General features: G+C 36.6%; 1 protein-coding gene and 1 pseudogene across 10 annotated transcripts in view; both read left to right on the top strand.

Annotated features, from left to right (window-relative positions):
• Positions 1 to 23,746, top strand: part of AHI1 (Abelson helper integration site 1) — a 207,419-nt gene that overhangs the window by 137,309 nt on the left and 46,364 nt on the right. The gene's annotated exons all lie outside the window — the stretch shown is intronic.
• LOC109499910 lies at positions 15,903 to 19,044 on the top strand (annotated as a pseudogene).

Genomic DNA, 23,746 nt, shown 5'->3' with positions numbered 1-23,746 from the left:
AGTTCATTTTTGCTTTTGTTTCCCTTGCCTCTGGAGACGTGTTGAGTAAGAAGTTGCTGCAGCCAAGATCAAAGACGTTTTTGCCTGCTTTCTCCTCAAGGATTTTGACGGCTTTCTGTCTTACATTGAGGTCTTTCATCCATTTTGAGTTTATTTTTGTGTATGGTGTGAGAAAGTGGTCCAGGTTCATTCTTCTGCATGTCACTGTCCAGTTTTCCCAGCACCACTTGCTGAAGAGACTGTCTTTATTCCATTGGATATTCTTTCCTGTTTTGTCAAAGATTAGTTTGACAATGGGACCATTTCTGGGTTCTCTATTCTGTTCCATTGATCTGAGTGTCTGTTCTTGTGCCAGTACCATACTGTCTTGATGATTACAGCTTTGTAGTATAGCTTGAAGCCTGGGAAAAACAAACTTTTTAAAAAATTATTTATTAATGTTTATTGTGAACATTAATGATATACATATATTGAATACTTACTGTGTTACCAGTGTTTCTTTATATCTACTCTCTCTCCATCTGTATAATTCTGAGGTAGGTATCATTATTCCCACTTTATAAATTAGGAAACTGAGGCACTGAAAAGTGAAGAGGTTCATCCAGCATCACAGATAGTAAATACAGAGCCAGGAAAGTCTTTTCCTTGTTAACATATTACCGAGAAGCCTCAGAGTTTTTGCACCAAGACTTTACAATAGACTACATTATTTCTTAATAATGGGATATTGTGATAACAAGTGTTGAGGCATTTCTAGTCTCTACACATTTGTAGTTATTTAACATCAACATATGAGAAAGATGTGTCACTGAGAAAGACAAAATCTTTTTACTTGTGGATACATTGTTTCCTGATAAGCAAAAACTGGTTCTACCTTGTAAGCATTGTGTTTTCATTAATTACCCAAGTTTGTGCTTTACTACAAATAGTTAGTATCTTGGCTTCTAGACCCTGGTAGACTAAATCAGGTTCTCTTTCTTTTTTTTTTTTTCTAAGTTTATTTGCTTATTTATTTTGAGAGAGAGAAAGTGCACGGGAGGGGCAGAGAGAGAGGAAGAGAGAAAGAACCCCAAGCAGGGTCCACAGGTCAGTGAGGAGCCCAGGGTGGGGCTCAGACTCACAAAACGCGAGATTATGATCTGAGCCAAAATCGAGAGATGGATGCTTATCTGACTGAGCCACCCAGGCGCCCCAGATTCCTCTTCTGTAAATGCAGCTCTTAAGATGCTTGGAGCATCTATTTTATCTTGAACTTCTCTTTTTTAGGTTAAGTATACCCATTTTCTTCTATTCATCTTAATCTATGCTGATTCCATTCCAGTTTGTTTACATTCTTTGGAAAACTGATATCCAGCAGTGAACTTAATATTCCAATTGCAGTGAAAAATATAGTGATTACCATTGGTTTCTGTAATCTGGATATTGTGTTTGATATTGAATTGTGACCTACCATAATTCCTTAAAGTTTTAAGCTTGTGCTGTCAAAACGTATTTCCCATTATTTACAGATCTGTGCCTCAGCATCCTCTTATCTAGAATGGAGTTAATAATAGTACCTTCCTCATTAGTGTTGTTCTGTTGTTTTAAGTACTGAGTACAGTGTGCAGCACACAATGATCTTTCAGATATTAGCTTAATACCATTTAACCCTAAGTGTATAGTTATTCATCCTTGTTGAATTTCATCAATTCATTTTGGGCTCAGTATCCAGCCTGTCAAAATTCTTTTGAATTCTGAATTTTTTTCTCAGGTATGATAATAGCTATTCCCCAAACTCTTTAACACTGACAGATTTAATAATACCACTTACTAATTGTGTTTATTCAAAACATTAGAAAAATATTGAACAGTGAACAAAATAAAAATAACAATTTATTTATATATGGGCAATTTTGTTAGGAGGATGTTATGATTTCAAAGAAATTTCAGTGTTAATTGCATTATGTGCTTTAGCAAAGCATTTACTTGCCTGTCATTTAAAATAAGATTTGGTAAAAATAAATTGAATGAATGAATGAATGAATGAATGAATAAGATTTGATAAAAATGAATGAATGAATGAATGAATAAATAAATAAATAAAACAAGATTTGGTGATTACTTGAAATTTTCCTTACAATCAGTATAAAATTTGATTATTTAAGGAAGTGTTAATATAGTCCATTGCAGAAACCAAAACTTGCCTTGATCATGCCATCAAATGAAGGAAGCAATCATTTAGAAAAGAAAAAACTCAACGTTCATCATCCCGGAATATTAGTTTCCATTTTGGGAGAAATGTAATCAAAAGTCCTCCAACTAGTGCTCTGTTTTTCCTGCCTAGATGGACATGTGGCATCCGGCACTATTAATGTTCCACAGATCCTTTTTTTTGTCTTGGTAAAAACATGCATGTTCCTCTTCCTGGATGCTCTTTACGCTGCCATTATCTCAGGATCCCCAGAGATCCGTCTTTGGCAGAAATAGCACAGCATTCAGTAATGCAGACACCTCCTGGTATAACCGCATAATTGGGTCACAGATTGGTTTGATGCATAAAGATTAAGTGAGATAAATCCCTGGAGGAAATGAAACTTCTTGTTCTGTGTTTTGAATGAAACTTCATGAAGTTTTCTTGTCTCACCATAGCTCTGCCTGGTGTGATATTTTATGGCAACATTAGCCGACTTCTCTGAGGGCCTTTTCTGGATTCAGAGCTTATTTGCCAAGCCTAGAAATAAAATTTTGTTTTTTGGAAATGGAGTTGGTGTTAGTAGATCTGTTTGGTTTAGAAAATATGGCCATGTTCACAGGTGTGGGTATTCTACAGAAATATTTTGCTATAAAACACCATTGCTCCATGATACCTTGAATAACTTTAGGGGTTGTATAGTAATTATACCTAACATTTATTAGGCACTTACTGTTTGTCAAGCACTGTGCCAAGTGTTATTTCATTTGAATAAGTTGTTTCATTTGAATATCATTAACAGTTGTATAAAATAAAAATGTCACTATTATCATCGTTTGCCAGTGGGGGAACTGAGACACAAAAGGTCTTTAAGCTTCTTCTAGAAATATTTAAATTGAATATGTTAATGAATTATGGTAGATGAACCAAAAATATTAACTCCCTTAAAAGCAGAATCAGCTAATGTGAATAAACCATTACATTCTAATGTTACTCAGTGGCACAAGGCAGATTCTGTAGAAATTGGGAACAGTTCTGTTAATGTTGACAAAAGTTAGCACTTATAAAAACAATTTATGGTTTTAAGAGCCTGGCTTTATACTGTATATTGTCTCCTCTGATTTTATGTCATCAGTGTAACTTGTAACAAGATTGGGCAGAGGTGGTCATGAAGGGCAGCTAAGCACTACAGGAAAGGCTGACCACAGTAACAGCTAAAAAGGGTCATGAGGCCCTGGATTTGAGGGGGGGGGTGTGTACAACCAAATACAATTCTTCCCTCCTAATAAATCTAACATGGAAGTTATCTAAGAAAGCCAATTTCAAAAAATATTTTGGAAAATATCCCATCTACCCACCAAGAAGTTTTAATCAGATATGATTTGAGGTTAGTGGATAGAGTCTTAGTAGATTTCCTGGAAATAATTCAATTTTAATAGCAGTGGGTGAGTTAAAGTCATATAAGTGGCAGAGAGTAATCTGGATGTGAGAAGGGGATCTTGGGGTTTAGTGGGAAGAAAGGGGCCCAGAAGCTGTGGTTTATCGAGTGCACTGGCATAGTCACCTGTGACCTTGAGAAAGGAAATTACAAACACCTGCTGCACTTCAAACTATGCTACCCACATGCCACAGACAGCTGTTTGAAGAAGTGGAGTGAAGGAATGAGAAGGTAATTGTGACTATTACCCAAGAATGAGGTGATTGGGCTTATCCCTTCTTCCCTGGGACTTACTTGCAAAGCTCACTGTGTACACACGAGTTTCAGTTGATATGGAATGATTCCTCAGTGGATATTTCTGGTCTTACTCTTTACTTTCTCCATTCTAATAGAAAAATCTTTATAATACGTACTTAGGCTGTTAACAGTTGTTAACTCAAAGAACCTAATTATTTTATTGAGTACGGCTCAATAAAATTCCTGTCTTCCCCAGGACTTTCATTGGGACTTTAATTTTCTGTCCCTGGTGCTACCAGCTGTTCAGTTTTTACCAAAAATCCTTGGTAATATACATATTAAGCTTACTTATCTCTCTTAGGTCTCACGTGCATTTTTTTCTCTTCTATTATATTTCCACAGTCTAACCTCTCTTATTCATTTCCAAAGCCAGAATCAAGCCTCTCCCCTCTGTCGTGAAGAACTATGGTTTCCATCTTTGTATTTTTGCTTGTATCTGTTGTTTTATTCATCATAACCAGCTTCACCTCCCATAACCACAATTTCTATGCTCTCTTTTTATTTTTATTTATTTTCAATTTTTTTAATGTTTACTTGTTTTTGAGAGGGAGAGAGAGAGAGCACAGAGGGGCAGAGGGGAAAAGAATCACAGAATGTGAAGCATGTCCAGGCTCTGAGCTGTCAGCACTGAGCCCGATGCGGGGCTCCAACTCACAGACTGCGAGGTCATGACCTGAGCCGAAGTCAGACACTTAACTGACTGAGCCCACCCAGGCGCCCCTAAGATCACAGATTTATTTGGGTATAATTCACATAGCATAAAATTTACCCTGTTAAAGTCTATAATTCAGTGGGGTTTAGTATATTCACAGAGTTTTACAACCATCACCACTCTCCAATTTTAAAATGTATTTGTTGGGGCGCCTGGGTGGCGCAGTCGGTCAAGCGTCCGACTTCAGCCAGGTTACGATCTCGCGGTCCGTGAGTTCGAGCCCCGCGTCACGCTCTGGGCTGATGGCTCAGAGCCTGGAGCCTGTTTCCGATTCTGTGTCTCCCTCTCTCTCTGCCCCTCGCCCATTCATGCTCTGTCTCTCTCTGTCCCAAAAATAAATAAAAAACGTTGAAAAAAAATTTTAAATGTATTTGTTACCTCAAAAAGAAATCCTATGCTCATTAGTAATCACCCGCATTGCTTCCTTCTCTCTCTAGCCTCTGGCAAATACTAATCTACTTTCTGTCTCTATGTATTTGCCTATTCTTGACATTTTATATAAATGCAGTCATATCACTTATGACTTGTTGTGTCTGACTTCTTTCACTTAGCATGATTTCAGAGTTCATCCATGTTGTAGCATGCGTTAGAATTTCATTCCTTTTTATGGCTGAATAATATTCTGTTATATGGATATACCACTCTTTATCCATTAATCTATCGACCGTTTTGGGGTTGCTTCCATTTTTAGCTATTATAAACATTCAAGTGCAGGTCTTTGTATGAACATGTTTTCAGTTCTCTCGGACATATATTTAGCAGTGGAATTGCTGTGTCATATGGTAACTCTATGTTTAACATTTTTGGGGAACTGCCCAAATGTTCTCCAAAGTGTCTAAACCTTTAAAATCCCACCAGCCATGTACAAGGGTTTAAATTTCCCCACATCCTCACTAACACTTGTTACTGTCCTTTTTATTATATCCATTGTAGTGGTTGAGTAGTATCTTCTGACTTTGATTTGTGTTTCCTTGGTGACTAATAATAGAGCATCTTTTGAATTGATGTAAGTGTATCGTCTCTGGAAAAGTCTATTCAAATCCTTTGCCTATTTCCTAATTGGCAAATTGCAATTATATTTTACTATATTACAAATCAGAAGTATTTTTAAGTGAATATATGTTATGTATATGTATATGTATATGAATATATTGGATTAAAAGCTTATTGTGCCAAATGTAGAAATGAATTGTTTTTAGAAATCGAGTTAAAGTTAGCAACTCTATATTTAATTTGAAAAATAGGACCACATTTATACCCTTGGGCATCCTACAGAAGTACTTTCTTACAAAATCCCTCTGTGATAACTCAAAGAACTTTAGGAGTTAAATAATAATAGTTCTACCTAACACTTACTGAGTACTTACCACGAGCCAGGCATATGATGTATAAATGTAAACACATTATATAAACATCAATTGCATATTATATAAATTATATATAAATATAAACATGATGTAAATATATTTGTATTACTTATGTCTAATTAGGTTTATTTTTTTATTATTGACTTTAAGAGTTTTTTTTATATATTCTGGATACAAGTCTTTTACCAAGTATATGATTTTAGATATTTCTTGCATTCTTTAGGTTGTCTTTTTCTTGTCCTTTGAATCACAATATTTTTAAAAAATTTTTATAAAGTCCATTTATCTACTCTCTGCTTTAGTCACTTGTGCTTTTGATGTCATATCTAAGAAACCACTGTCTGATCCAGGGTCACAAAGAATGACTCCAGTTTTCTTATACATCTAGTTCTACCTTTAGTTCTGGAATCTGTTTTGAGTTAATTTTTGCATATGGTGTGATTTAGGAATGCAACTTTACTTTTTTGGCATGTGGGTTATCCAATTTTAGCAGCACCATTTATTGAAAAGACTAGTCTTTTGGCATGCCTGGGTGGCTCAGTCGGTTAAGCCTCTGACTTTGGTTCAGGCCATGATCTAATGGTTTGTGAGGTCAGGCGTCATTTCAGGCTCACTGCTGTCAGCGTGGAGCCCACTTCGGATCCTCTGTCCCCTTCTCTCTCTCAAAAAATAAAATAAACATTTAAAAAAAATAAAAGACTATTCCTGGGCACCTGGGTGGTTCAATAGGTTAAACTTCAGACTCTTGATTTCGTCTCAGGTCTTGATCTCACAATCGTGAGACTGGGCTCCAGGCTGGGCATGGAACCTGCTTAAGATTCTCTTTCTCTGGCCTTCCCTCGCTCACACACTCTCTCTCAGAAAAACTTAAAAAGAGAAGAAGAAAAAAAAAAAAAAGAATATTCCTCTCCCATTTAATGGTCTTGGCACCCTCGTCAAAAATCTCTTGACCATGAATGCAAGGACTTATTTCTCTGCTCTTTGATTGTATTCTTTTGTTCCATATGCCTGTCTTAAATCAGTAATCTACTGTTTTAATTACTATAACTTTGTAGGAAGTTTTAAAATCAGGGCATGTCCTCTGACTTTATTCTTCTTCTAGATTGTTTTGGCAATACTAGGTTTATTGTGTACAGTCACCTTCTCAGTTTCTATAAATTTTTTGATAGGGATTTTATTGAATCTGTAGATCAAAATTGAAGAGTATTTTAATCTTACTAGTATTAAGTCTTCCAATCTAGTAACATGTATCTTTCAGTTTATTTAAATACTTTTTAATTTCTTAATGGTTATTTTTGAGGGAGACAGAGCATGGGCAGGGGAGAGGCAGAAAGAGAGGAGGACAGAGGATCCAAAGTGGGCTCTGCTCTGACTGCAGGGAGCCCAATGTGGGTCTCAAACTCACAAACCCACGAACCGTGAGATCAGGACCTGAGCCAAAGTTGGACGCTTAACCAACTGAGGCACCCAGGTGCCCCAGATAGTCTTTAACTTCTTTCAGTGGTATTTTGTGGCTTTCAGTATAAAATTCTTAGACTTCTGTTTGAAGTACTTCATTCTTTTTGATGCTGTTGCAAATGAAATTGGTTTTATATTCAGATTATTCATTCCTCGGCTTATATCATAGCAATATACTTGATTTTTTATATTGATCTTGTATTCTGCAACCTTGCTGAATTTATTGTTCTAAAAGATGTTGGGGGGAGCGGATTATAGATTCCTTGAGATTATCTATATGAGATCATGTCATCTGCTAATACAGAAAGTTTTACTTCTTCCTTTCCATCTGAATGCCTTTTTATTCCTTGCCTAATTATTCTAGCTAGCATCTCCGGTGCAGTGTTGAAGTGGCAAGAGTGGATATCTTTGTCTTATTCTTAATCTTTGGGGGGAAGCTTTCAGTCTTTGACCATTAAGTGTGTTGTAAGTAGTGTGTTTTTTGCACATAGCCTTTATCAGGTTGAGGAAGTTTTCTTGTGTTCTTAATTTGTTGAGTGTTTTATCAGGGAAGGCTGTTGGACTTTGTTAAATGCTTTTCCAGTATCTATTGAGATAATTGTGTGGGTTTTGTCCTTAACACTATTAATAAGGTCTTTTACATTGACTGATTTTCATGTTAAACAGACCTGTCATTCCTAGGATAAATTTCACTTGGTCATGGTATATAATACTTTTTACATGTGGATTCTGTTCACTGGTATTTTATTCATGCTTTTACATAAATATTCATAAGAGATCTTAGTCTGTAGTTTTCTTGTCTAGTTTTGGGATCACAGTAATACTGTCTCTATAGAATGAGTTGGAAAGTGTTGATTTCTCTTTTATTTTTTTGTGGAAGTTTGCAAAAGTTTGATGTTATTTTGTTTTTAAACATTTGGTACAATTCACCAATGATACATACTGTTTGGGGGCTTTTCTTTGTGGGAAGTTTTTTGATTGCTACTTCAGTCTCTTTACCCTTACAGGTCTATTCAGATTTTCTTTTTCTTCTTCAGTCAATGTTGTGTCTTTATAGGAATTTATTCCTTTCATCTAGGCTATTTAATTTGTTAGCATACAGTTGATAATAGCACTCCCTTAGGATCCTTTTTATTTATCTAAAGCTAGTACTGCTATCTCTTTCATATTTGATTTTATTATTTTGAATGTTACCTCCAACCCATGGTGAACCTAGTTAAAGTTTTGTTAATTTTCTTGGTCTTTCAAAGAACTAATTTTAGATTTATTAATTTTCTTTTTTCTTTTTTCCATTTGTTATTTCATTTACTTCCATGCTAGTGTTTATATTATTCCCTTCCTTCTATTTATTCTGCGTTTTAGTTTTATTTTTTTTAAATATAAGATTAGCTGTTGATTTAATATCTCTCTTCTCAACAAAAGCATTTCTAGCTACAAAATTTCCTCAGATCACTGCTTTTGCTGCATTCATAGATTTTTGGCACATTATGTTTACCTTTTCATGTATCTTTTCCTAATTTCTTTGGTGATGTCTTTGTGACCCATTGGTTATTAAGAAGTGTGTTGTTTGATTTCCACACATCTGTGAATTTCCCAAATGGTTCCTGTAACTGATTTCTATTTTCATTTCACTGTGGTTATAGAACATACTTTCTATTATTTCAGGGTTTATTTTGTAAAGGCTAGGGCCGCCTGGGTGGCTTAGCCGGTTAAGCATCCAACTTCAGCTCAGGTCATGATCTCACTGTCTATGAGTTCAAGCCCTGCATTGGGCTCTGTTCTGACAGCTCAAAGCCTGGAGCCTGCTTTGGGTTCGTATCTCCCTCTCTCTCTGCTCCTCCCCCGCTCGTGCTCTGTCTCTCTCTCTCTCTCTCTCTCTCTCTCAAAAAAATGAAAAAAAATTAAAAACTTAAAAAAAAAATAATAAAGGCTTATTTTGGGGTGTAGCATATTGTCTATCCTAGAGAATGTTCTGTGTGCTCATAAGAAAAATAAGTACTCTGCTTTTGTTGGGTGCAGCATTCTATAAATGTCTGTTAGATCTAATTGGTTTGTAGTTTTGATCAAGTCATCTGTTTCTGGGTTGACACTGGGCCTAATTCTATTCACTATTAAAAGTGGGGTATTGAAGTCTCCAGCTTCAGTTGTTGTTGAACTATTTCATCTTTTAGTTCTATCAGTTTTGCCTCATGTACTTAGAGGCTATAGGAGGTGCATACATATTTATACTTATGTCTCTCTGATTCATTTTTTATCATTAAAATATTCTTGTCTCTACTGACAGTTTTTGTTTTTAAATTCTGTTTTGTCTGATATCAGAGATCTGATATGCAGCTCTCTTGTTTGTGTGGTGTATTTTTTTCATACCCTTTTTTTTTTTTTTTTTGTCTTTAAACCTAAAATATTTCTCTGATAGCATACAGTTGAATCATTTCTTTCCGTTCTGATAATCTCTATTTTCTGTTTGGAGCATTTAATTTATTTACCTTTAAAGTAATTATTGATGAGGTAGAATTAAGTCTACGATGTGGTTTTCTTTATGTCTGACATATCTTTTTGTTCCTTTATTCCTTTATTGCTCACTGTTTTGGGTTAAATTAATATTCTTTACTATACAATTTTAATTCCCTTTTTCTTTTTATATATATATTCTGTGAGTTGTTTTCTTAGTGGTTACACTGAGAAGTACAGCTAACGTTTTGACTTAAAACAATGTAGTTTGGATTAAATTAGCTTCATTTAAGTAGTATGTAAAAACTTTACTGTAATACAGCTCTTTATCTTTTTGTCTCCTTTGTGCTACTATTATATAGATTCCATCTTTATACACTGTAAACTCATCAACACATTTTTGTAATTATTTCCTTAAGAAGTTGTCTTTTAAATCAAATGGAGAAGTTACAAAAAAAGCCAGTCTTTTTATATTTACCTGTGTAGTTACTTTTTCTGCTGCTCTTTATTTCTTCATGTAGATTTGCGTTACTGTCAAATGACTTTTTGTTTCAACCTGAAGAACCTCCATTAGTTTTTCTTGAAGAGTGGATCTGCTAGTAATGATCTCTATTATCATTTATTTGGGAATATGTTAATTGCTGCATATTGAATAGTTTTGCTGCATATTGAATGATAGGCAGAGTCTTTGAACACAAAATGTTGAAAACATATTCCTACTAACTTTTGATCTCCAAGTTTTCTGATGAGAAGTCTGTTGTTAGTCTTATTGAGAATCCTTTCTACGTGATGTGTTTTTCTGTTGCTACTTTCAAGATTCTTGTCTTTGGTTTCAACGATTTGATTATGATATTCCTAGATCTGGAGCTTTTTGAGTTTATCCTGTTGGGGTTTGTTTAGCTTCTTGGATGTACAGATTAATGTTTTTCATCAAAATTGGGGACGTTAGGGCCATTATGTATTCAAATATTTTTTCTCCCTTTTCTCTCCTTCTGTGACTCCTGTTATGCATATGATAGTACAGTTGGTAGTATCCCGTAGATCTCTGAGGCTCTGACATTTTTCTTCTTTTTTCTTTCTGTTCCTCAAACTAGATAATTCCAAAATACTTATCTTAGAAGTTCACGGACTCTTTCCCCTACTAGTTCAAATTTCTTGAGCCCCTCTAGTTAATATTGTGCTTTTCAACTCCAGAATTTTTATTTTATTAATAATTTCTATTTTTCAATGACATTTTATTTTCTTATTTTTTAAATTTTTTAATGTTTATTTATTTATTTTTAAGAGAGAGACAGAGACAGAGTACAAGCATGGGAGGGGAAGAGAGAGAGGGAGACACAGAATCTGAAGCAGTCTCCAGGCTCTGAGCTGTCGGCACAGAGCCCAATGCAGGGCTCGAACTCAGACCAGGAAATCATGACCTGAGCCGAAGTCAGACACTTAACCAACTGAGCTACCCAGGTGCCCCCATTGACATTTTCTGTTTGCTGTAATTCTTACACTTTCTTTCTGTCTACATATATAGATATAGATATAGATATAGATATAGATATAGATATAGATATAGATATATAGATATGTAATATATTTATTTTATATGTGTTTACGTATGTAATGTATATATATGTATATGTATATGTAATATATATGTATGTATATGTGTATATGTATGTTATATATACTATATTTTATATGTGTATATATGTATGTATCTTTATTTTATATATGTATATGTATGTCTTTATTATATATATCTTTATAAACATATGTATATGTATATATACATATCTTTACATACATACATAAACATATATGTATGTGTATATATACATACGTACATTCGTACATATGTACATACATATACATACATACATACATACATACATACATAAACATATATGTATGTGTAAATATATATATTAAATCTAATGTCTATTCCTCAGGGATAGTTTCTCTTAACTTCTTTGATTCCTGTGTAGAGTTATACTTCACTGTCTCTTTATATTTATCATAATTTTTGGTTGATAACTGGACATTTGAAATGATATAAATTGGCAGACCTGGAAATTAGATTCTCTATACCCACTCCGCATGATTTGTCATTTTTTGTTATTGTTACTATTTTAGTTGGTGACTTTCCTGAAGTAATTATATAAAGTTTATATTTTTTTGGTTTTTTGATCACTGAAATGTCTGTTTGGTTAGCTTAGTAGTCAACTAATGGTTGGACAGAAATTGCCTTAAATGCCTGGAACCAAGTTCTGCACCCTTTTCCAAGGGGCTCTGTGTGTGTTGGGACTTATTTTCATTGCTTCAATATGCTGTGTATAACTCTTAGTTAGATTTTACTTTCTGTTTGCACAGAGGTCAACCAGAGATGAAAATTAGAGCCTTCTCTGGTCTTTCTTAGGCATACACACAGCCCTGCACATGTGTATGGCCTTCTAGATTTCCAGGAATATGTGGCAGCTTTTCGGAGTATCCTGTAGACATATCATTTCCCAGTGTTGCCTTTTAATTTTTGGCCAGCCCCTTACTTTTCCTAACTCATATCATCATCTGAGTTGCCACTGATGGTTTTTGATAAATATCCTCAGGATACAGCTGTTCACATTTCTGGCTCTGAGTCACATCAAATAAAGATGAGCCCAGAGAATGGAACTTTACAGACTTTTCAGGGGCTGCCATATAGGTCATATAATGACCCTTCTCTGGATATAGGGCTTTGGAGGCACTCTGAACCCATTTTGCCCTATCTGGTGACTGCTAGCCTCATGGTTTTCAGTTACCATTGTTGTGAGTCTGTTTTTGAGGCTGCCCTAGAGCTGGTAAGAGAGTGATGGGAACAGGACAGGTTAAAATTCCTCAAAGTTTGCAGTTTTTGCCAAGATTCAACTGTGTGTGTGTGTGTGTGTGTGTGTGTGTGTGTGTGTGTGTGTGTGAGAGAGAGAGAGAGAGAGAGAGAGAGAGAGAGAGAGAGGGAGAGGGAGAGAGGGAGAATACATGCTTTTTGAATTGTTGCAACCCTTTGGCTAATTTTCATACTTATTAAAAAGTTGGTTTTGACCATTTTTGCCAGTGTGCTTGCCTTTATGGAAGAGCCGGTTTTCATTACTCCCCTGTTCCAAAAGTGCTTCCCCTTTACTCATTTGTTCTAAAGTTAAAATTTTCCACTTCCATCTTAAAAATTCCATTTGCTGATTCATATTTTTCTATTTGAAATGGTAAGTTTCATGTTCCTTAAGTGTGTACATCTCCATACATAACACAGTTAAAATTATATACTAACATAGGGACATTTTCCATTAAGCTTTTTCATCATCTTTCTGTTATTCTTCTTCCCCACCAAACCACATGTTCACATGCATGTACATGAGCTTTTTCTGGCATATTTGGATTGACATTAGAATTGGAAATAGGGAAGCGTCGTGTTTAAATAAGATGAGCGGTGAATTATTGATGTGTAGCTATCAGCAACCTAAAAAGCTTTTCTTTACATTTAAACTTATTACCCAAGATCCTTTTGAAAAGTTTTTCCTAATTAACTCTGCCTGTAGCATTTCAGTAATTCCCTCCACCCTTAAATATAAAGTGCAGTGATCAGATGGGCACATATGTTAATATACATAAAAAGCTGTGACCTTGGCCCAGTGATGGTTTCCCACATAACTTCCCAGTTTGGTGTCATCCATTAATTGTGAATAAGAAGCTAATATGAAGAAAATGCTTTGATGATCTTCTTTAGGTGCCTTCTTTAATAGAAATGCCAAGTGTTTAATACCCTCCTTTCAGCATATTCTTAAGGAAAGTCACAGTCAATGAACCAAGCAGCTTCATATTTACTTGGTTCCATGAAGGCCTCTAACTTCAAAATTAAATCTGTAAATTTAGTGACTAAAAGCATAGGCTTAGGAGAAAAGCAGACCTGTATGCACAGATACACACACACACACACACGCACACACGCACACAGAATATACTTGTATACTCTTTGTGCTTAGCACATCCCTGGCATATAGTAAACATTAAATAAATGGTAATACATATATTTCTAGATATAACTACACGAATACACACATACCTATAGCATCACAAATTATTAAATACCAGTAGATGTATATTGATGCTGAGAAAAGACTCAAACAGATTCATACACTTGTTTTAGAATTAGCAAATGTAAAATCTTGGTTGATTAAAACTAAAACATCTAAATGAGATGTGTTTATATAAAATATCTCATAAAAAAGATTATTGTAAATTTATTAACTTCTTCTAAGCTTTAAAAATAAAGATTTTTTAGTGTACAGTATTTGAAACTATATTTTTCTTAATTTTATGCTAAGCATTTTCAGGTCAAGAACTGTAGGCTGCATTTCTCTGTATTTCCTATACTGTGTCTATGGCCTTCTATATAGCACACACTTGAGATACTTACTACATGAATGAGATCTTAATTAATTCATCTTTTTAGAAATTGTTTATAATCTGTTAATAAATTTAACACATTTTTTTAGGAGTGCTTTTATTTATTTTTTTTTAACATTTATTTATTTTTGAGACAGAGAGACAGAGCATGAACAGGGGAGGGGCAGAGAGAGAGGGAGACACAGAATCTGAAACAGGCTCCAGGCTCTGAGCTGTCAGCACAGAGCCCGACGCGGGGCTCGAACTTACGGAGTGTGAGATCAAGGAGTGCTTTTAAGTAGATCTCAAAAGTTTCTGTAATAGATTGTCTTGAAATATTAAGGACTACAACTGTTTGCACTTAGAATTGGTGCTCAGGAAATCCTGAAGATGCCATTAAGCACCAAAAAGAGATTTAAATTTCATTCTCTAAAGACTTGTCTTCAGACCTTATGTAATTTTTAAGTAACAGGTGTTTTATGACTGTTATGCATACTTAAGCACAGAGGCATAAACCTGTACCTCACTCTAAAAGAAAACAATGGAAATTATTGCTTATTTCGACATTGGAGTCCCTACTAAGTGCCTTTTCAAGTTTAGAGAGGGTTTTTCCAAAGTAGTTTTACAGCAATACAGGTCTGTCTGTTTGAAGACCCTTTTATAACTTATTTATCTATTTATGTTTATTTTTAAGTTCTTTAACATTTATGTAGTTATGTACTTTTGAAATTTTTTTACTACCTCTCACAACCCTATGGCTATGGAAAGACCTGGCTAGGTAAGTATCATCTACAGGTAGGTAAAACCAGGTAATAAATACAATACAGTTAAAAAGAATATTCATTTATCATAAGGGATATATTTCTATATATAATCTCTATGAATTTCTGCTTTAAACTATAGAGTTTAAAATTTATAACTGCGAAAACTGTGTTTATAAATTGTGAGTAATATGTTATTTGCAAATACTTGAATTTATTCTTGTTTAAATATATTGTTTGCATCTAGCTCTTAATAATTTTTTATTTACTCATAGCTTATGGTTTATTATAAGAATTTAAAGGAATTTATTATACTTTCAGGAGTAATTCATAACTTAGGGAACCTGGGTGGCTCAGTTAAGCATCCAGCTCTTGATTTCAGCTCAGGTCATGATCTCACAGTTTGTGGGTTCCAGCCCCACATCAGGCTCTGTGCTGACAGCATGGAGCCTGCTTCAGATTCTCTCTCTCCCTCTCTCTTTCTGCCCGCCCCCCTCCCCCCCCGCTCATGCACATGTGCGCACTCTCTCTCTCTCAAAAGAAATTTTTTAAAAAAAGAAATTCATAAATAATTATTTTAGAATTTAATATGAGCACATACCCTGGTACTGTGTATTAGCAACTTAAAAATAGATAAACAGAAGAGTAACTTGTGCAAGTATTAAAAGTAGCCCTTTTTCTGAAAAGGCCTACCTGACCAAAAACAATAAAATATCCAGTAAAACAGAAGCTCTCTGGGGCGCCTGGGTGGCTCAGTCGGTTAAGCATCAGACTTTGGCTCAGGTCATGATCTCTTGGTTTGTGGGTTCAAGCCCCGCATCAGATCCTGTGCTGACAGCTCAGAACCTGGAGCCTGTTTCAGATTCTGTGTCTCCACCTCTCTCTGCCTCTGGTCCACTTGCGCTCTCTGTCTCAAAAATAAACAAACATTTAAAAAAAATTAAAAAACAAAACAAAACCAGAAGCTCTCTTAGAGCAGGGATTGTTGTCTGTATTGTTCACTGCTATCTCCCCAGCCTGTCAGAATAGCTCAGGCACGGTAGGTACCTCATAATTGTTGCTCAATGAACAGATTCTGTTTTTCAGTTCTGCTTGTTTTCCTGTTTTAAAGATCTCACTAATCCTTAAGAGGCTGTAGGGAAACTGAAGGAATGTTTGCCCTGACTCCTGGTTGCAGTTTGATCATGTGCTTATTGATAAAATGACGGAGTAGATGTTAAATTTCTCAGATCTAGAGCTAGTCAGCATTTCAGTGAGACAAGAGGAAAACTAAGCAAGATAAGTAAAACTAATAGGAAAGGAAGAACAGGTTTACTTTTTCTTTTTTTCAAGTTTTGCCAGTAACACTTTGTTACAAGATTTGGCTTTATATTTTATGCTTCTTACCCATTCAGTTGCATACCTTATATGTGCAAAAAAGAAGTGTGCATGTTTTATAAAGTAGATCATTGAAATAAAATACTAACTAAACTTTTAAGTATGTTAGAGTCACCTGGAAGGCTTGTTAAAACACAGATTGTTGGGCCCATCCCAGAATAAATGATTTTAGTTGCTCTGGAATGGGGTCTAAAAATTTGCATTTTTAACAAATTTCCAGGTAACGTTGCTGCTGCTGGTCTGGAGAGCACACCATAAAAACCCTAACTTAAATCAGTGATTCATAATTCTCTTTTTGCTATCCCTTCCAAGAAAGAAAAATTACACTGCCATTTTTCTTCACTAACAACAACAACAACAAAATCTGTACTCCAGTCTATAAAATAGCTTGCATCATTCTCTTGATTTTTTTAGGAGATAACCAATAAAAGGTTACATCTGAGCTCCTTCTCAAATGAAGCACTAATGATTCAGTGTAACAAAATGTGTGAATTACGATTTCTAACAGGAAAAGTTTTAAGTGATACCAATCATCAAATAAAATGAGTGGCTTTATGTGTGAAGTCCAAAGGTCAAGTCATTCCTATTTGTCAAAGAAGTAGTAATTTCTAAATGGTAATTCAGAAGAAATGCTGTATTGTTGTTGTTCTTTATTCAGTACCAGGAGGCTTTTCCGGTGTGGTGTTGTAGCAGTTAAACAAGCTTTTCCAATTTATGGATGATCACAAATAATACAGCTACACTATTATCCAACAAATTACTATTTTGAATTTACCTTGAAATTTGTGAATGTTATTTTTTTGGAATAGTTTCTTGAGTACATGTTATGATAGAATTTTGAAAGCTCAAGGGCATACCACATAGCATCTGGTCCAGACCTGTTCATTTACAGCCATCCAGTCTGAGTGTTTTATGGTACGTTTCAGCCTTGGAGGCCCAAACAGGACTGGTAACTAAACATGTTAATTCCTAGTTTGGTATTCTTTCCATTACCCTACTTACTTTACCAGAAGATATTTGGAATTTAGTATTTTCAAATATTTGTTTGATAAAGTGTTTAAGGTTCACATATACTAACATTATATAGCAGGATAGGAACAGATAGTTTGCCTGGCACAGAGACAATAAACTTTGTGCAATTATTTACTTTTTTTAATCTCTGTTTTCTTAATTTATTATTATCCAGATAAGATCAGTTAAAAATAATAGGACCTTGGTTTCTTTTTTTATAAACATCTGTGGGGTATCTTACATAGTACTTACGGAAATAATCATAAGGACCATATATCTTCCTACCACATGATGCTTGAAATGGGCTGTATGCTTTTTATTCCTCTCATGAAATAAAATACAGTCCCAGTGTCACTTAGTAAAGTAGTCATTGGAATATTCAGTAATGTATTTCTGTGCGATTTAGAATTTTTTGTTAAATTTGGTTTTCTACTAGTATTTTTTAATCTGCTCTTTTTTTCTATTTTAGTAATAAAGACCAAATATTCTGTAATTGACATCATTGAGGAATGAGACTTTCTTAAATCTTATTTTACTTGTTAAATAGTTCCTGGGGCAGTGGGTGGGCATAGCCATGGCAGGAAAGGGGGGCCCACCCAGAGGCTGATGCTCAAGGGCGTGGCGGTTGGCAAGACATACCTACTCATGAGCTGTGCCACCGACGCCTTCCTGGAGGAGTGGTGCCCACCATCTTCAGTGCAGTCAGCTACAGGGCGGAGGGCAAGCACCCCATCCTGAGACTCTGTGATACAGCAGAACAGGAAGATAGTCATCAGACAGGAACACTATGGTCATCTGAGGCCTGTATCTTATGCAGTGCGTGATGTCTTCCTTATATGCTTCTCTGTGACCTTATTTCGAAATGTGAAAGAGGAGTGGGCATCAGAACTTAGGGAACACACACTAAATGTGCCTCGTTTAGTAGGAACTCAGACTGATCTTCAAGGTGAGCCCCAAAACTTTAGCAAAACTGAATAATATGAAAGAAAATCTTGTTTATATGTAGAACAGGGACAGAAACTAGCAAGAGACAGGGGCCACCATGTGGAAAGTTCAACTTTAACCCAGAAGGGATTGAAGACAGTGTTTGATGAGGCTGTTGTAGCCATTATAATTCCAGAGAAAAACACTGTGTGAAAAAAAAAAAAAAAAGGATCAGGATATATAAACTGCTCTTTGATTACATGAGAAGTTTCTTCATTGGCCAAGGAAACAGTTTCTTTCTCTCAGAAAGCATTTGAAATACTACAGCTGTACCCAGACTTCTTATAACTTCTTGTAAAAAAAAAAAAAAAAAAAAAAAAACAGTTTACAGCTTGAGAGAAGAGGGTGGGGGAACCCTGTTGCCAATTCTACAAAATTAAGAATGTTTCCTCAATGTCCAAGAAGCAGAAAACAGCATTTGAAACACAATCTATTATAAATATTTCACCTGGAAGGTACAGTCTCTCAGGGGTTTGCTAGTTTAAAAAGCTACAGGGGCGCCTGGGTGGCGCAGTCGGTTGATCGTCCGACTTCAGCCAGGTCACCATCTCGCGGTCCGGGAGTTCGAGCCCCGCGTCAGGCTCTGGGCTGATGGCTCAGAGCCTGGAGCCTGTTTCCGATTCTGTGTCTCCCTCTCTCTCTGCCCCTCCCCCGTTCATGCTCTGTCTCTCTCTGTCCCCAAAATAAATAAAAACGTTGAGGAAAAAAAAAAAAAAAAAGCTACAGACCCATCATGTTGTAACTACATAAAACCCAGTACATTTACACGTAAATGGAACTGCCTGGCTGAGACATACTCATTTCTGCACAGTCCTTATGGAGTCTGCAGAAAGAAGTATCTTCTCCCTTTGCTCCAGTTAATTGTTCTTGCATGTAAGTTGCTGTACCAGTATACCCAGAGTGATAAATCCAAGGCCAGCCACGTAGCCAGAGCTCACTTTAAGCATCTCCTGTATACATGAGGAGAAAATATGTAAAATCAAAAAAGAACAATGTTTTATCATTTGAAACACAAGTGTAACCTGAATATATCTATACTAAAGCTTAATGTACTTTCTTAAAGAATGCCAAATGTGTAATAAAGTCGTAAGTGCATTTACCTTGAGCACTAAAACTGTACACATTTTAGTTGATGTGCCTTAAATTGTAACAAGGCTTCTGGCAAAAAAAATAATAAACCTGAGATGTTACTTTTCATTTCACTTTATGTTAATTGGTCATAATCCTGCCAATAACCATAAGGAGGACTTTTAATACGTCTTGGGCTGAGGGGCGCCTGGGTGGCTCATTTGGTTAAGCATCTGACTTTGGTTCAGGCCATGATCTCATGGTTTGTAAGTTCAAGCCCCGCATTGGACTCTGCACTGACAGTACGGAGCCTGTTTGGGATTCTCTTTCTCTCCTTCTCTCTACCTTTCCCCAACTCGCTCTCACTCTCTCTCTCAAAATAAATGAACTTTTTAAAATAAGTCTTTTGATGGGGCGCCTGGGTGGCGCAGTCGGTTAAGCGTCCGACTTCAGCCAGGTCACGATCTCGCGGTCCATGAGTTCGAGCCCCGCGTCGGGCTCTGGGCTGATGGCTCAGAGCCTGGAGCCTGCTTCCGATTCTGTGTCTCCCCCTCTCTCTCTGCCCCTCCCCCGTTCATGCTCTGTCTCTCTCTGTCCCAAAAATAAATAAACGTTGAAAAAAAAATTAAAAAAAAAACAAAAACAAAAACAAAAAAACACCCACTGTAGTGTAAGCAGACTATATAGATTAGATAGCAGAATATAAGCCGTGTGGCTTTAGTCCCGTACCTTCAGTACGATAAAGGAATGGCCATAACTCCACTGCCAGGATGTGGACTGTTGGCATGTGCAGCACACGGATTCCTCACTGTATAGCGGTTTTTCGCTTAAATGTCAGTAATGGTATGATGGTGACATGCTCCAAAGACGGTTTCTTTGCTTTGAGGGATGTAGCCTCCCTAATGATGTTGGTGATGGAGTTTGGTGACGAGGCCATCATTTCTACACCAGGAGATAAAATAATAGTGTTGGAACACCGTACTGTAAGCTGGTAAGGCTCTAAAATGGGTAGAATTAAGGTGTCCATTTGCAGTGCCATGGCAGGTAGTAGTGAGTGATTCATCTGACACCATCAGGTTGTAGAACTGGGTCAGTCTGCCAGGACTGCTGTAACAAAGTACCAGTAAACTAAGGGCTTAACATTTTTTTGCTCACAGTTCTAGAAATTGGAAGTCCAGAATCAAGTAGCCAGCTGGGTTGGTTTCTCCTGAGACCTCCCTCCTTGACTTGCAGACAGCTGCTTTCTCACTGTGTCCTCATATGTCCTTTTTCTCTGTGCATGCATGTTCCTGCTGTTTCTTCCTCTTTTTTTTATAAGGACAGCAGTCCTGTTGGATTAGGGCCCCACCCATATGACTTTATTTAACCTTAATTACCTCCATAAGGCCCTATCTCCAAATACAGTCACATGGTAGTTAGGGCTCCAACCTATGAATTTGGGGGGCATACAGTTCAGTCCATAACAGGGTCAAAGAGGGTGGAACATAACTTACAAAGACTGGAGGGCTGTGTAACACTAGTGTTCTATAGGGGCACCTGAGTGGCTCAGCCGGTTGGGCATCAGACTCTTAATTTAGGCTCAGGTCATGATTTCACAGTCATGGGATCAAGCCCCCCATTGGACTCTGTACTGACAGCCAGAACCTGCTTGGAATTCTCCCTTTCTCACCCTCTCCCTCTCTCTCTCTGTCTCTCTCTCTCTCAAGATAAATAAACATTAAAAAAAATAGTGTGCAATATTTGTGTAAGGAGGATAATCAGTGGATACTTTAACAGGCAAGTTGAAATGTAGGATCTTAGAGGTCTTTTGGACCCCTGTACCTCTGAAGAGACTGTTATCAAATACCATAGTGGAGAATTCAGGAAAGGTTTTCTGGCTCTAGGTTGATGGATTCCAGATTGTCAGTAATCCACCCAAGGACCCATTCCTGATACGGGACTTTATAAATGATTCTCTTGCCTGAGCCAAATCGCTCCTGCCCTTCTTCCGAGCAGCCAGCTCTGGCTCCTGATAAATAAGCACACACCAACCTCATCCTTCCATAAGACTCACCCACGTTGTGCTGTGTCGGTGCACCAGTGCCAGGGTGAGGAGCCCACTGTTTTCTGCGGCTGGAAATCAGGTGTCGTGAAAGAGCAGGCCTGCAGGTGACCCAGGTCTTGATTCTCTCTGCAGAGCCAGCCACTTACATGGTGCCGCCCAGAACTGTGTCTGCTCTTTCCTGAGGTTTGGGGAACTCTGTCCCTCGTCCCTTCTTCTCTCTGCTGCTTCCTCGTGTGTTTGATTCCAGACAAAGACGTCCTATAAATGTATTTAGTTTTGGACAAAAAAAAAAAAGTAACTCCTTATAGTTTACTTTAGACAAGCTACTAAAGTTCTTGGTACATAAAATCCCTCAGTTATAAAATTGAAATGAGAATTCATACCATCACAGGATTGTCTAAGAACGTACATAAGCAGCTAGAATTGTACCTAGACCGTGGCAGGCATTCAGAACATTTTTATTAGCTTTCTTCCTCTGTGACAGTGCCAGCTAGAAGAATAAAGGAGAAGACAGAAGGAAGGAAGAGTTAAAAGTTCCACTTTTACAGGACACCTGGGTGGCTCAGTCGGTTAAGTGTCTGGCCTCGGCTCAGGTCGTGATCTCATGGTCTGTGAGTTCGAGCCCTGTGTGGGGCTCTGTGCTGACAGCTCGGAGCCTGGAGCTTGCTTTGGATTCTGTGTCTCCCTCTCTGTCTGCCCCTCCCCTGCTCTCCTCTCTCTCTCTCTCAAAAATAAATAAACATTAAAAAAAAATTTTTAAGTTCCACTTTTACATAAATAGTTTGGCATCAGTACACTAAAAGTTGTAAAAGATTTGTAAACTTGAAACCACATCCTATATAGCATATTGTTTATTACAGACTGTGCTAAGCAGTACAATAGGAATGGCATTTGTACCATTTGAATTAAATTATTTTTACTGCCCTTATACCATATAGTGACAGCAGGTAAGTCCACATTTATCCATTAAAATATCCTGGTTAATGTGTTAATAAATATTGTAAACTAAAAGGCACCACAAAGAGATTTGTAAACTGTTACGGAATGTCCTGCTTAAAACTCTTCTCTCTTCCCATGGCCTCTATTATGAGCATGAGCTCCTACAACGTGCATGATCTAGCTAGCCCCTACTTGTCCCTGTACCCTCTTTCCCCCACCTGGCTAGTTAGGCTCTTGCTGCTAATTCAGGCTCCCACCATATTGAATATTTTGGGTTTCTCTTCCCTGGACTCACACAAGCAATACAGTTTGCCCAAGACATGCTTTCTGTCTCTTCACCTGGTTAATTCCTGATTATCCTTTATTCTCCTGGAGAGCCAAAATGAGGTAGCCCTTCTAGAAAGGGTCCTATTTATTATTGTATATTTAGCCCCTAGTAGTAGCAGGCGCATTAGGATTTCAGTAAACACTTGTTGAGTGAATGAATCAGTACGTAACCTAAATGCACAAAGGATTGTAATGATAATTTTCCATCACATATATAGTTGTATAACCTGTTAATTTTCAGACGCCATTTAAGTAGGAAAAGAAGTAGTTTCTTCTTTAGTATACATGTTATGTTCTGTGTTATACAATGCATGACATATAAAATGGATTGAGGTCTGCCTCATCCTTATAACTGCTCTGAGGGATTTGTTAAATTTCTGTGCAAGCCATTCATTTTTATTGGGTTTTTTAAAAATAAAAAGATCGAATACAGTGACTACCATACAGTATAGGAGAGAGTATTCTTGTAGAAAGACTTTTCTTCTTAAATTTGTATCTGGTGAAAATAACTTTATTGAGTATTTTTAATCAAAAGACTTAGTTTGATATAAAATACTAAAAAAGCATGTGTTCATGGGAAAATATATTTTTAAAAGAGACATTAATAGTGATCAAGTGATCACAATGAAGTTATGTAATCAGGCTGTTTCATTACGTTTTGCTGTTTGTAAAATTGTTGACGTTCTGAGGAATTTTTTTTCAGTTACATCTGCTTAGCACAGAGCATGGGATCCAAAGGGAGTATACGACAATTCTAAGAGAGTGAATGGTGTGTGAGCCTTCTTTTTATTTGCTTCACAAGTAATTCACTTAAAAAAAAATTAACATCTGCTATTTTGAAGCTAATCTTAGTGTATTGAATGCTCTTAACCATTTCTCAATCCCGCAGTCTTTTATCTTGCTTCTCCTGCTGTGTTCCCACCACCCCTGATCCCATT

The sequence above is a fragment of the Felis catus genome, chromosome B2 (assembly GCF_018350175.1).
Source record: "Felis catus isolate Fca126 chromosome B2, F.catus_Fca126_mat1.0, whole genome shotgun sequence".
NCBI lineage: Eukaryota > Metazoa > Chordata > Mammalia > Carnivora > Felidae > Felis > Felis catus.
This window is presented reverse-complemented; position numbering and strand designations above follow the sequence as displayed.